At 36.7% G+C, this 15,616-nt stretch overlaps 1 protein-coding gene and 1 pseudogene across 7 annotated transcripts in view; one reads left to right on the forward strand and one right to left on the reverse strand.

Annotated features, from left to right (window-relative positions):
- LOC100146242 (ATP-binding cassette sub-family D member 2) overlaps positions 1-727 on the reverse strand; it is a 59,161-nt gene extending 58,434 nt beyond the window's left edge. For all 7 annotated transcript variants that reach the window (XM_070237018.1, XM_070237014.1, XM_070237020.1 and 4 more), the window contains exon 1: positions 607-727. The gene's annotated coding sequence lies outside the window, so the exon portion shown is untranslated. The remainder of the gene's footprint in view (positions 1-606) is intronic.
- Positions 728-788: 61 nt separating this feature from the next.
- LOC138917974 (regulator of DNA class I crossover intermediates 1-like) overlaps positions 789-15,616 on the forward strand; it is a 72,608-nt pseudogene continuing 57,780 nt past the window's right edge.

A 15,616-nucleotide genomic window follows, 5' to 3' on the forward strand; every position in this document is an offset into this window, starting at 1 on the left:
TCCTATTTTAGGCAACTATATTTTAGGCACTATTTCCCAATGAGTTAACAGAAAATGTAGCATATTTGAAAATGAGAGATTGCCCAGGTTAAAAATCTGGAAAACAATCATGACAATTGGGGAAAAAAAAACATTTTGTGCATTTGTTTGGTACAGATTTCTAGTTTCTAACCAAAATATCATAGAACAGTGTGTAAGATAAACATTTTCTGAGGATATACAAACATAACACAGAAACGATCAGTAAAATCCAACTTTCGTTTTGAGATTTTTTTTAGTAAGGTGTTTAAAGTCTTTGGGTCTTTACAGCTAAACCCAGTTTTGATCAAGCTCTCTAAGAAACCCACAAAATGGTAAGTTACTACAGCGCAATATTTCTAATAAACAACTGTGTACTGAATATTGAAACTGCACGTGAAAGATATTTAAAGGATTTGGATATGGAGTGATGTGGGAATGGAAACATCATCTTGAGGATTACGGATCCATATCTTTGTTCTTGCCTTCTTTTTCTCCCCTCAGTCTGTTCTTTGACCTAAAAAAAAAAAGGCTGAGACCTACAGCAAAGTAAATAAAACTACGGTGGGGGTGGTTTGAAACACTAACCCTGCGGCCACAGCCCGACACTTCATTTCTTGAGGGTTCCTTCGCCCGACCGGTTGAAACTGCTGTGTTCTTCCTCCTTCGGACGCGCTGCTTTCCCACGGCGTCTCCGCAGAAACCGCAGAGGCTGCCGGGAGACCCGGAAGGAGCCTAACCAGGCCGCAAAGGCTGTAGGGAGGCTGGGCTCTAGGCCCGTGGGCCGGAGAGGAGCGGGCTGAAACCGAGGAAGCTGTGGCTTAGCCCTGAACGGAGCCGTCTGAAGTGCAGCTGTCAGAACCCCAGTGTCTTCTCAGAAGTTTTGGGGAGATGAACTGGGTCGGGGGCTCCCGGTGAGTCGTGCTGCTGGAGCTTGAGACTGTAGCCTTGCGTCCCTGGAAGTGCATTCCCGTCATGGCGCCTCTTTCCTAGGCCTCGGAGGGGAGGGCACAGCCTTGCCTGGGGGCAACTTGCTAGGAGAGGTCTTTTAATCTTCCCCAAGCCGGGGGACCCTAGCACCATGTCTCTGCTCTTAAACCGAAAGCAGCTCAGCTTTTCCCCCACCGCCTTTCCAAAAGCTTCACATGTGGGGCCCGCCGTGGGTGAGGTTCTCTGCTCTCCCTCCCCCGCCTCCCGGGTCCTCCTCCTCTAATGAGACCTCTGAGCAGCTGAGCCCTCTTCTCGCCCCTGCTTCTCCCTTTTCGAAGGGATTTCTTTGCGTCAATATATCATCTTTGCACAAATTTGTAAGGCGTTATGGAAGAGGCCATTCCCTGCTGCCCTTAAATCCATTGGTGGGGGCTCGTATCCACCATAAATCCAATTTAGTTTGTTTTTGCAAGGGAGGGAAAGTGAAGCGATTTTTTGCTTTAACTTACAAGAGAATTTACAGTTTGTTTTGTATTTAGAATTGATCACATAAAGGAGGATGAGTTGACAGTTTAGCTTTAGGTAACCTGTTCATTGCTGTTGACCTTCAAGTCCACTAGGATGGAAATCATGTGGGCCTGTAATTTCGTTTGATCAAATTCCCTGACAAAAAGAATTGTTTTGATTGAAACATTAAGCCATTAAATACAATTTTTGTCACAAGTAGACCCAGGACAGTGATGATATGGTTAGAATATAACACATTTAAATTCTTAGGAATTTTATAAGAGGAAAGACAGCTTTTGTGTTCAAGTATTGTAACGATGTCTGACAATTTTAGCAATAGCATTTATCCTGTTGAAGATATGTTAGCATCGTATTTTAGAAGTTTATCTGATTTATTCCTAGCTAATGTTCTAGCATCATGCTTCCACTTTGGAGAAAAGTGAAAACTCACTTACAAACGTCACACAATTTAGTTGATACATGATTATAATTTGATGTTTTTGAATTCTTTAAAATGTGAATATTAAATGAGATACAAAATCATCTTACAAATGCTTAAGCAGTATTAAAATATAGGTGCTATTATTATTCTGTCATATATCTTCTGGTTATTCAGGGAGTAGTATTTTGGTTGCTAGTGGGAGGATGCAAAAGCAATGTACTGCAGGAAACGTGTAGTCTAGGATTGTGTTTCTCAAAATGAGGTAGTGCTGCACCTGGAGATATTAGGTACCAGGGGGTTAAGAAACCACAGAAGAAACGTGACACATCTCCCTGGAGCATCAGTTTTATTCACAGATCGGAGGAAAATATATTTTTTAATTTAAGTAAACAGGGATATGTTATAGAGTAAAAGGCAAAACTTGTGTGAAGTTGTAAGAGAAAATATGGAATTTTAAATAAATTTTCTTGGGGAGGTTGGGCTCGTTAGGGTCAAACTCCAGATTGGTAATGAAAAAATGAGTGTGTCCACTTTGTACTATCCCAGCAAACAAAGGTAGACAAGATTAGTTGATCATGGCGCTCTGACCATGAGGCCGTAAGGGCCTCAGAATCTGAGACAGTGCTTAGTAATCACTAGCAGTTGATTGGAGCTGCTATAGAGTAGAAGTTTTAATCCTTGTCTCAGACCATCCTTGAGTACTTGTTTATTTCCCTCTGTTGTAGGATTAGTTTTTGTTTGAAAATTTTGAGAACTGTTAGGAACTTAAAATATAGACGAGTAACTAGAGAACATTTGCAAAGCTCTCTCAGAGCTGCTCCATCAGAGAATTCGGCATTCATTAATTCAACAAATACGTTTTTACTTGCCTCCCTGTTTAGGGCATTGTCAAGCTGTATAGTGGGATTCAAAAGAGAAAAAGATAAAACTTTGGACCACAAAAAGAATTTATGGTAGAATGGTGAGATTTGAATTAGGTGAATGATTTTAAGACTAGATAGTTAAATGGTACTTAATATATAACAAATGCTGTTCTAAGAACTTTTTGTATATTAGCTCATTTACTCTTAAGAAGAACCCTATGAGGTATGTACAAATGTTATCCTCATTTTACTGATAGGGAAACTGAGGCACTGTTAATGTTAAGTGGCTTGCCCAAGGTCACCCAGCTAATCAATGACAGTTATTTGAGAACCATATGCTTAATGGCTATGCTATGCTATGCAATGTAGAAATACGAGTATTGTGAAAGTGGCACATGTAAAGGGCTATGGATATTTAGAGAACAGAGAAATTATCTTAAACCTTGAAGGATAACAGTGTTGCACAGAACAAGCGCTACAGAGAAACAATGAAACACAGGTTCTTAAAAGCTGAAAAGGAAGTGAGATAAATAATTATCAAATTGGAGACCTAGTTTTTACCAAGGCTTCTTAGAAGAGATGGGTTGGGAGGGCAGTATTAAAGAACCTGAAAGGATTATTTGGCAGACAGTAGATAGGTCTGCATTAAGACAGGAAAACACTTGCAAAGAGGCTTTATACCTTTTTTCCAAGGAAATGAATGAAGCAGGCTACAGCAAGTTTATATTTTGGTTGTAGCAACCTGATTGTATACACTAAATCAAACCAGGGTATTCTTGTTGTGTATTATAGGGACCTGATATACAGTTTAATTGCGGAATCATTTGATAGGAGCGTCTTTACAATTGCAAAGGTCTTTGCAAGTTTTCTTGGCATAAAAGAAACTTGGCATTTAACTTTTTGCTGCTCTTCTGTTTGGGGAGTCTACCAGTCATATGTAAGATTTTTTTTTGTGAGGGAAGGGACTGGTGGCTAGGGAAGAAATAAGCTTTCCTTATTTTGATTTTTAAATTACTTGGTTTGGCTTTAGTGTTATGCTTTGTGGACGTCTTTGAAGATATAACATTTCATTTCAAACAAAGTCTCATTTAGGGTAAAGAGATTTGGTCTAAGCTGAAACTAATTGACATATCTATGATAGCAGTTCCCAGTCTACTGTCCCTGAAACTTGCTAATCAGCCATAATGTCAGATTTTTCAATTTAATGGGTTCTTTCTTTTTTTCCTAAAATTATATTCTTTTTTTGACTTAAAATGCCCCTCCCATTTTAAGTCCTTTCTTTTTTTCTCCCCCTGCTTTTTCTTCCCAAATCCCCCCAGTACATATTTTAGTTGTGGCATGTGGGACGCCACCTCAGTGTGACCTGATGAGCGGTGCCATGTCCATGCCCGGGATCTGGACCAGTGAAACGCTGGGCCACCTAAGCAGAGGACGCGAACTTAACCACTCGGCCACGGGGCTGGTCCCAAGTCCTTTCTTGACAAAATTAAAAATATGAATCATTTGTCAGTCTTACCAATTAAATAATTTTTTTTTTTTTAGTTGTCTGGGAATCATTGACCTAGAACTCTAATCTTTGTTTTGTACTTTTACGTCAGCACTGAGACCCTGTGTTTTCCTAGTCACATTGAGGTGTAAATTTGAAAGAGGACAGGTATAAGCACTGATCTTTTTAATTTGGAAAAGATTCTCTTTTATTTTCAGTATTTGATGATTGATGACTTGTTTCACCAAATTCATAGCCACCTCAGACAGGAAGGTGGTAGGAAGAGAAGAGAGAAAGGAGAAGATAAAGATGTGACCAGTCTTTGGGCCTCGATATGCTATTCAGAATGGGATCAACTATAGATCTGAAATACAGCACTATACATGCAGTGTAAGAAGACTTTTTGTTTTAATTAGAGGAGGTTTATTTTTATAACTTAGATTGAAGAATGCAACCCGTGTCATAAGAAAGACACAGATAAAATCCTGTTTGAATTTAGGTGAAGGAGAGGTTTGCATTTGTAAATGTAGGCCTAGAATATTCACCTGTGCAAAGTATTTAGTGAGTGCTATGTACCAGGCACTGTGCCAGGTCAGAGTATAAAGTAACTGAAATTTAGTCTCTTTCTGAGAGATTTATAGCTTATTGGGGAGGGGGGAATATGACATTCCATAAAGTTTGAAAATGTTGAAAGATCAGGGGCCAAAATATATGATTTAAAAAAAACAGTGTGAACAATAGTAGAACATAGGAAAGTTTTAGCTGAGAGTTTGGCAAATCAGAAACAAGGCTAAAGGAAAATTTGATGGAGAAAAAGAATAAAATAAATGTTATGTAAATAGTTGGAGATAAGATTACTTATTTAAATACTTAAAAATGTGTATATGTGTCTGCGTGATGGTGAGGTTGAAAACCAGACTGAGAAGTTGAAATTTGATCTGTTGGATATTGAGGAGTCATTCAAATTCAGAAGTACCACAGTGAAAGTGGTATTCTATGACTGTTTGTTTGTGGTGCTAGTGGTGTGTAGTTTGGAATATAGTGGTGAAAGACTCCAAGACAGTGATACCAGTTAGGATTCTTCTGGGGAAAAATAATGAATACTATTTTTCCATTTTCTTGTATGACTATATATTTTCCAGATCAAATCAAAACCAGTCCTAGGGCTGGCGTGGTGGCCGAGTGGTTAAGTTCGTGCGCTCTGCTTCGGCGGCCCGGGGTTTCGCCAGTTCGAATCCTGGGCGCGGACATAGCACTGCTCATCAGACTATGCTGAGGTGGTGTCCCACATGCCACAGCTGGAAGGACCCACAACTAAAAATACACAACGATGTACTGGGGGTCTTTGGGAGAAAAAGGAAAAATAAAATCTTTAAAAACAAAACAACCCCCAAAAAAGCAAGCAAAAAAAACCAGTCCTATGTGAATTTGGGTTAATTATTAAACCTCTCTGTATAGGAGCAGATCAGGTTGTGAGGGACCTTCATAATGGAAAAAAGAATACAAAATTGTGACTACAAAATTAGGTATAGGGCTTGGAAGGGGAATATGCAGATGAAGGGCTCTGAACTTAAGTTTAATTAGCTTTACAATAAATTCTCTTTACTGTGAATTAGCCTCTGTCCCTGCATCTCTTTCTTCATCTGTTAAATGGGGATAACACTTAAATGTACGGTGAACATCATCCCAGTTTGCCTAGGACAGTCATGGTTTATGCCTGTGATCCTAGTGGCACGCCCAGTTTAGCATTTGTTTTCGGAGTTTTTGTTTTTTAATTAAATATAAGCTACCATTAATGGTTCCGTTAAAATGAACCCAGATAGATTCAGTGAATATCCTTTTTTTTTTTTTTAACCTCTGCCATGGTCTGTATTAGTGCATGAGCAACGTGTGCGGTGAAGAACGTTCTCACTTTAACATGTGGTTAAATCTGAAGACATCCAATGACAACCCAGGCCTGACACTTTCCAGATAGAAAGTAACTAACAGCTTCTTTTAAAGATAGCATGAAGGGCACTTGCTGATAAAGTGTGCTGAGACATGAGTGGCTGGGTACAACTAATTTGCTGGATGGGACGGGAGAAGTATTTAATGCTGCTGTCTCTGCTAGCCACTTGTACCAGCTAGTTGTAACATTGCATTCTAAGGTCTGAGAGATTTGTATAGCCGCCATGCCTGGGAGTGGGGTCAATAGGAAACATGGAAAATTTTAGATTAGGTGTAAGTGAAATATTTGCTAGGAATAGAGGCTAATCAGTCCTGTCAGAGTGCCTACAAAGAGCAGTAGGAATGTTGTTGCTACAGTGGTTTTGTCAACAACCGTTTCCTTTTTCATAGTGTTTAGTAATGCTTTTGTAACCTTTTGGCAGCAGGGAGCTCAAATAAAGGAAAATTAATGCTTAATGATAAATACTGATGTTTTGTTTTTCATTTGAGTTGATGAATCTATAACTAGTACACAAAATGTTTGCCAGCATTTAGCATCTCTCATGGTCACATGACAATCTGAATGCACAAATCTGCTGAAAAAGCATCAGGAGTTACTTTCAGATTTGGTAGTTATTTTAAGGAGATTATAGCTGCAGACAATAGTTTGACACATGTAACTGCAGAACATTAAAGATAAAATTATTTCTGCAATGATAATATAAATAGAAATTTGATGGATCATAGCATCTTGGGTAAAACAGGACTCTTACTAAATTATGTAACCTGTGTAGCCAAGATACACTTGGAATTGGTTGTAGTTCATGTATATTTCACAGTTGTAGTCAAAGAGGCTTGATATTTTACTGAACAAAGCTACAGTTGTCAAAATTTTCAATTTTTTATATGCACAGTTAATGTAACTGAATTACAGTGTTTTTGAGACAATACTGATGTTGAATCCAAAAAAGAATACTTTGGCGTGTTGTTATAAGCTTGCTTTCTTTGTTGCCTTTTATTAATTGGATTTCATAAACATTTGACTCTTTGAAGAGTTACTTGATAAATCAATCTACGTATCCTGCATTGTTATTGAACATTTTTGCAAGCAAGTCCTCTAAATTTTGATGACATTTTATTCAAAAACAGTTGAAAATATTTATTCAAAATATCCCATAAATGGAGTGAAAAACTTCAAGTTTAGAAGCTTTTAGTGAATTATAATTGTTGAAATAAAGTTTTTAAGATTTAATTGTGAATAACCTGAAATACACATCTGTGTTGGGCTATCATTCACAATCTAAGATCTCTTCCATTGTATGACCCAGGAGATGGCTGTTCATGTTTATCATTACAGCCTGTAACTATGAAACAATATTTTCCATGTGAAAGTACTATAAGAATTCAATCTCTAAGAACTTATTTTAATTAGGCTCTGTATTCTGAATATTAGGTGGATTTCTGCCTTATCGATTGACACTTTTTTTCTCAATACCATACCTTTTGTAATTCATATTACTCTAAAAACTTTTTCTTGTATTGCAAGAGAAGAATTTATATGAAAGCCATAGCATTCTAATGTATATCATTACTATTCCTGACACATCAGGTGGACCTGATTTAGTTTTGTGGAAAACCAACCTAAGTACTTTTTCTAGGCTAGTTACTGTCCTGAATCTTAATAAGTCTGCTAGCTAACAATGTTAACATTATGATGTCTTAGGTTAATATTAATTTCACTGTGACACAAGCCATAAAATAATTTTTTCAATTGTTAGTTATTGCTTTATTAATTTTATTTACATTTTTCACTTTGAATCACACTTAAGATGTTATTACAAGATTGTAACAATCTGGAAACGGTTTCTTTTGCATGGCACCTCGCCACTAAAAAGATAAACTAAGCAGCAAAATAAAAAGCAAAACAAAATAAACAAAAAAGAAAATTCAAGACTAGCTGACAGTTAAGATATGTGACACCCATAGTATTTAATCCCTAATGTAGTTTCAACATCTCCTGCGTACTCCATGTAAAATGTACGTTTGTGTTGTTCTTGATGTTTCTTTGACCACATTACTGCCTGTCTTTTTTTTTTAAAGAAAGTATTTCTTTAGCGTTTTCCTTTAAATCTTTGCTTACTAGAAAGAATGGCAAGGGGCAGAATGCCCTGTTATATTTTTGTAGTCAGTATGGTTTTATTTCTTCCTTTCTCTCTCTCTTCTTTCCTTCTCCCCTTCCCTCCCTTCTCTTCTCTTCTTTCCCTTTCTTAACCTCTTTACACTTCTCTATTTTACTTTATTCTTTCTATCTTAATGAAGAATACGGTAGTGTAATCTATATCCCTGCTTCCCACAATTGATAACTTGTGGAGTGCTCTATGAAGAAGTTATGGCCTTTTGATTTTATTTTCAGTATGTAGCTATAATGGCAACTAATATTGTTCACTTAAACTTTTACTGAAAGAGATGGTTGCAATATATTTCTTTAAAAATCCATTTTCTAGAATAACATAGTAATTACTGTTAAAGAGATGAGCTTCATTCCCACCTCCCCACCCCTAAATCTCTGGTAATTTAAATTTCAGGACAAAAATTAGAGAAACTCTTAAAATTGTTTTTTATAAAGTGCATATAAATTTCATGAAGAAACTGATGTTTGAATGGGGTCTTGAAGGTATTGAAAGTTTTGAGTACAAAATATGGTGGGAGGAGTCTCCATATATGGAGAATAAAAACTATATTTTCATTTGGTCGGGTGTTGGAATACATGAAATGCAGGGATGGAAAACAAAGTTGAAACCTAAGTTGGGGCAGGCAATGGAAGTCACGTCCCTAAGTGATAATCAGAGCTGTGTTTTATTGCTATTACCAATGTAGTAAGAAATATAGGAGAACATTTGCATAAAATCAAGGAGACTCTTTAAAGTATAATTATGGTAGCTAGCTACATACTTAATATTGCAGTAGTCAAAGTAGCAAATGACTTCTGAGCATTCACATTTTATATATAGCAAGCTATTTTAATTATCTGCACGTTTTTCTTTTTCTCAGATATAAAATTCCATCTAGTTCACCCCATTATTTGGGGATATATTCATTTGTTCTCCCGTCTTTTCTATCTTATTTTTTTCTACCTTTATTGAGGTATAATTGACAAATAAAATTGTAAGATATTTAAAGTATACCATGTGATGGTTTGATATATGCATACATTGTGAAAGTTAATTAACACATCCATCACCTCAGATATTTCTCTTTTTTGGTGAGAACATTTAAGTTCTACTCTCTTAACAGATTTCAATTATACAATACAATGTTATTTTGTATTAACAAATGGTATGGTTACCATGTTATCCTCAGAACTTACTCATCTTATAACTTAAAGTTTGTATGATTTTACCAACCTCTCCCTATTTACCTGACCCCCCAGCAACCACTTGTCTGTTCTCTGTTTCTATGATTTTAACTTTTTTTTAGATTCCACATATAAGTGGTACCATGTCCTATTTGTCTCTGTCTGACTTAATTATCTAATGCCTTCCAGGTTCATCCATGTTATCACAAATGACAGGATTTCTTTCTTTTTTTTGTGAGGAAGATTGGCCCAGAGCTAACATCTATTGCCAATCTCTCTCTTTTTGCTTGAGAAGATTGTTGCTGAGTTAATATCTGTGCCAGTCTTCTTCTACTTTATGTGGGATGCAGCCACAGCATGGCTTGACACGTGGTGCTAGGTCTGTGCTTGGGATCTGAACCTGCGAACCCCGGGCTGCCAAAGTACAGCATGTGAACTTGACCACTATGCTGCTGGGCTGGCCCAGGATTTCTTTCTTTTAAAAGGGTGAATGATATTCCATGATGTATATATATACCAAATATTCTTGATCCATTCATCCATTGGTGTACTCTTAATCTGCTTCATACCTTGGTTGTTGTGAATAAGGCTCCTATGAACATGGGAGTACAGATATCTGTTTGAGATGTTGATTTCTCTTTGGATATATACCCAGAAGTGGTACTGCTCGATCAAATGGTAGTTCTTTTAATTTCTTGAAGAACCTCCATGCTGTCTTCCATAATGGCTGCACCAATTTATATTCCCACCAATAGTGCACAAGGGTTCCCTTTTCTCCACACCCTAATATTTGTTCTCTCTTTTCTTTTTGATGCAAGTCATCCTAAAGGACATGAGGTGATAAATCATTGTGGTTTTGATTTGCATTTCCCTGAGCATTAGTGATATTGAGCACCTTTTCCTGTACCTGTTGATCATTTGCATGTCTCTTTTGAAAAATGCCTATGTACGTCCTTTGCCCATTTTTTAACTAGGTTATTTGTTTTTTGCTGTTGAGTAGTATGAGTTCCTCATATTGTGGATATTAAACTCTTATCAGATATAAGATTTGCAAATATTTTCTCCAATTCCATAGGTTCCCTTTTCATTTTGTTGATGGTTTCCTTTGCTGTGCAGAAGCTTTGTAGTTTGATGTAGTCCCACATTTTAATTTTTGCTTTTGGTGTCCAATCCAAAAAATCATTGCTGAAACCAATTTCAAGGAGCTTACCCCCTGTGTTTGCTTCTAGGAATTTTATGGTTTCAGGTCTTATATTCAAGTCTTTAATCCATTTAGAGTTGATTTTTGTGTACAGTGTAAGATAACGGTTACAGTTTCATTCTTTTGCATGTGACTGTCTAGTTTTCCCAACACTATTTATTGAAGAAACTGACCTTTCCCCACTGTGTATTCTTGGTTCCTTTGTGATACATTGAATGACCATATATTTCTGGCTTATTTCTGGATATTCTATTCCATTGGTCTGTCTGGCTGTTTCTATGCCAATACCATACTGTTTGATTACTGTCACTTTGTAATATAGTTTGAAATCAGGAAGTATGATGCCTCCAGCTTTCTTTCTCAATTATGCCTTGGCTATTTGGGATCTTTTTGTTCCATACAAATAATAGGGTTGTCTGTTTTATTTTTGTGAAAAATGCCAGTAGAATTTTGATAGGGATTGCATTGAATCTGATATGTCATTTGATTTCTGGGCTTTCAATTCTGTTCCATTGATCTGTAGGTCTGTTTTTTTACCAGTACCATCCTGTTTTGATTACTATAGCTTTGTAGTATATTTTGAAATCAGGGATTGTGATGCCTCCAGCTTTATTCTTTTTTCTCAGGATTGCTTTAGCTGTTTGGGGTCTTTTGTTGCCCCATATGAATTTTAGGATTCTTTGTTCTATTTCTGTGAAGAATGTCATTGGGATTCTGATTGGGATTGTATTGAATCTGCAGATTGCTTTAGGGAGTATGGACATTTTAACTGTATTTATTCTTCCAATCCATGTGCACGGAATATCTTTCCATTTCTTTATGTCTTTATCAATTTCTTTCAATAAAGCCTTAATAGTCTTCATTGTATAGGTCTTTCACCTTCTTGGTTAAATTTATTCCTAGAAATTTTATTCTTTTTGTTGTGATTGCAAATAGTATTGTATTCTTGAGTTCTCTTTCTCTTAGTTTGTAATTATAGAAATGCAAATGATTTTTGCAAGTTCATTTTGTACCCTGCCATTTTTCTGTTATTGTTGATTATTTCTAATAGCTTTCCAATGGATTCTTTAGGGTTTTCTATATATAAAATCATGTCGTTTGCAAACAGTGAGCATTTCACTTCTTCATTGCCTATTTGGATACCCTTTACTTCTTTTTCTTGCCTAATTGCTCTGGCTATACCTCCAGTACTATTTTGAATAAGAGTGGTGAGGGTGCGCACCCTTGTCCTGTTTCTGTTCTCAGAGGGATGGCTTTTAGTTTTTCCCCATTGAGTATGATGTTGGCTTGGGTTTGTCATATATGGCCTGTATTATGTTGAGATACTTTCCTTCTATACCCATTTTATTGAGAGTTTTCATCATAAATGGATGTTAGATCTTGTGAAATGCTTTCTCCGCATCTGAGATGATCACATTTTTTATTCCTCATTTTGTTAATTTGGTGTATCACATTGATGGATTTGTGGATGTTGAACCATCCCTGTGTCCATGGTATAAATCCCACTTGATCATGCTGTATGGTCCTTTTAAGATTTTGCTGTATTCGGTTTGCCAGTATTTTGTTGAGGAGTTTTGTATCTCTGTTCATCAGCAAAATTGGCCCGTAATTTTCTTTATTTGTGTTATCCTTGTCTGGCTTTGGTATCAGCTTGATGTCGGCCTTGTAGAATGACTTACGAAGTATGCAGTCTTTTTCAATTTTTTGAAATAGTTTGAGAAGGATGGGTATTAAATCTTTGAATGTTTGGTGGAATTCTTAAGAGAAGCCATCTGGTCCTGGACTTTTATTTTTTGGGAGGTTTTTGATTACTGTTTCAATCTCTTTACTTGTGATTGGTCTTTTTAATTCTCTATTGCTTCTTGATTCAGTTTTGGAAGATTGTATGAGTCTAAGAATTTATCCATTTCTTCTAGATTTTGCAATTGTTGGCATATAGTTTTCATAGTATTCTCTTATGATCCTTTGTATTTCTGTGGTATCGGTTAATTTCTCCTCTTTCATTTCTAATTTTATTTGAGCCTCCTCTCTTTTTTCCTTAGTGAGTCTGGCTAAGGGTTTGTCAATTTTATCTTCTCAAGAAACCAGCACTTGGTCGTTGATCCTTTCTACCATTTTTGTGGCTTCAATTTCATTTATTTTTGCTCTAATTTTTATTATTTCCCTCCTTCTGCTAACTTTGGGTTTCGTTTGTTCTTCTTTTTCTATTTCTGTTACATGCAGTTTAAAAGTGCTTACTTGAGATTTTTCTTGTTTTTTAAGGTGAGCCTGTGTTGTTACGATTTTCCCTCCTAGCACCACTTTTGCTGCATCCCATGAGTTGGTGTGGTATAATGTATTTTCATTTTCATTTGTCTCCAGATATCTTTTGATTTCTCCTGTAATTTCTTCAATGACCCATTGGTTGTGCAGTACTATGTTGTTTAGCCTCCACATATCTGTCACTTTCGTAGCCTTTTTCTTGTAGTTGGTTTCTAGTTTCATAGCATTATGGTCACAAAAGATGCTTGATATGATTTCAGTCTTCTTAAATTTATTAAGGCTTGCTTTGTTTCCCAACATATGGTCTATCTTTGAGAATGTTCCATGTGCACTTGAGAAGAATGTGTATTCTGCTGTTTTTATATATGTTCTATTAAGTCCATCTGGTCTAGTTTTTCATTTAATTCCATTATTTCCTTGTTGACTTTCTGTCTAGATGATCTATCCATTGATCTAAGTGGGGTTTTAGGTCCCCTACTATTATTATGTAGTAGTTCACTTCTTCTTTTAGGTTTGTTAATAGTTACTTTATGTACTTTGGTGCTCCTATGTTGGTTGCATCCAAATATGTATTTCTTATTGTAAATTACAATATCACAATGATCAATCTGTTGTTCAAAGTGGGGTTTTGAAGTCCCCTGCTATTATTTATTGCTGCTTATTTCTCCTTTTAGTTCTGTTTATATTTGCTTTATATATTTAGGTGCTCCAATGTTGGGTGCATAAATATTTACAGTTCTTGTATCCTTTTGATGAATTGACTCCTTTATCATTTTGTAATGGCCTTTGCTGTCTCTTGTTACAGTCTTTGTCTTCAAGTCTATTTTGTCTGAGAATTATGCTACCCTAGATTTTGGTTTCCCTTTGCATGTAATATCTTTTTCCATCCCTTCACTTTCAGTCTGTTTGTGTCCGTAATGCTGAGATGAGTCTCTTGTAGGCAACATATATTTGGGTCATGTTTTTTAATCCATTCAGCCAAAAAACATTTACATTTAAAGTAATTATTTACATGGATGGACTTACCATGGCCGTTTTGTTGTTTTCTGGTTGTTTTGTAATTCTTCTATTCCTTTCTTCCTCTCTTGTTCTCTTCCTGTGTGATTTGATGATTTTCTCTATGGTATACTTTGATAACTTTCTCTTTATCTTGTATATCTCCTCTAGCCTTTTACTTTGTGGTTACCATGAGGCTCACTTAAAACATGCTTGCCTGCTCACTCCATGTTGAACCCTGAGGGGATAGCTCTGGTGAGTGCTGCATTCCTGTTAAGAATGCTTATTTATTTGCCATAGTCTTGTGGGTCTTGTGGACACAAGCCCATTGGCTTTCAGAGCTAGGTGTTTTGGGAGTCTGTCTGTTTGGTGAGAGTCTTAAAATTTGGAGCACTAGATGTGGAGGTCAAACCCTTTGCTCCTCAGGGAGAAGGTGGAGTTGGGGATTCCTTTCTGACTGTATGGCATTGTGGCAGGGGTGGGGTTTATGATGAGCGTGTGTCTCAGCCTTTCCTACCTGTTTCAACCTGGGTATTTTTGCATTTGTCCCGTGTGTACGAGTCGCTAGTCTAGTTTCTGGATCTCTTTCAGAGGGAATGCTCCAAGTGTAGCTGTACATTTGGTGTGTCTGTGGGAAGAGGGGAGCTCAAGATCCTCCTATATCATCATCTTGGTCAACCCTTGGGGGAGAAAAAAAACAACTTTACAGTTTTATTTTAAGTTAGCCTAAGCAAAACTGTTAGAAGCAACTATTAGGAATATATATATATATATATATATATATATATATATATATATATATATTTTTTTTTTTTCCCACTGACATAGCCAAGTAAAAAGTCACTTGGATTGTCAACTAGTTTAATTTTAATCTACATCTCTTTAGTGGACATTTGTACTCACTGGCAGCCAAGCATCTGAGCCCCTTATCTATATGTGGGGGTATTTCCTACCTTATTAGTTTTGGTGATAGGCACAGACCACCTGCCTATGTGGAATCTTGGGAAAAAAACCAAGACATTTGTTTCACTATGCTTTGCAGCTAGCAAATAGGCATGTGACCTAAGCTGAGACTTAGATGCACTTGTCCTGTACTTTGAATTAGAAGCTAGTAACACAAAGAAGTAGGGACTACAGAGCTTCTATTGTAGTTGGAAGCAGTTGCAAGAGCTGCAGCAGGATTGAATTTTAATGCCAGTGATGCCAGGGGGTGGTGTTCACTGTCCAGGAGTGGAACTGGTGCAGTCAGTGGTGTTTAGCGTTCACCAGTGCTGGCAGTGGTGTCCTTAGGAGACTAATTATGGCTTGATTTTGACTATGATGCCACAGCTCCCTAGACTTCCTGGTTCTTGCCAGGTGCCAAACGTGCTTCCTCAGCCTTGTTGACATGTTTGTTGGTTACCCGATTTTCTTTTAATAAATTTATTTTCTGTTTAAATTAACCAAAGGAGCTTTCAATTTCTTGTAACTTAAGAATCCTAACTGATGCAGTTTTCTTTTCTAGTGCAGGTAATTGAGAGTGACTATATTTGGTAAAACATTTAGACATATAGTACTATTTAGTAGCATTGGTTGCCTTAATAATAATTTAAAATGTTCTTTTTATGAAATTACCTTTGACTTATACGTT

Source organism: Equus caballus, chromosome 16, assembly GCF_041296265.1.
Source record: "Equus caballus isolate H_3958 breed thoroughbred chromosome 16, TB-T2T, whole genome shotgun sequence".
Lineage (NCBI taxonomy): Eukaryota > Metazoa > Chordata > Mammalia > Perissodactyla > Equidae > Equus > Equus caballus.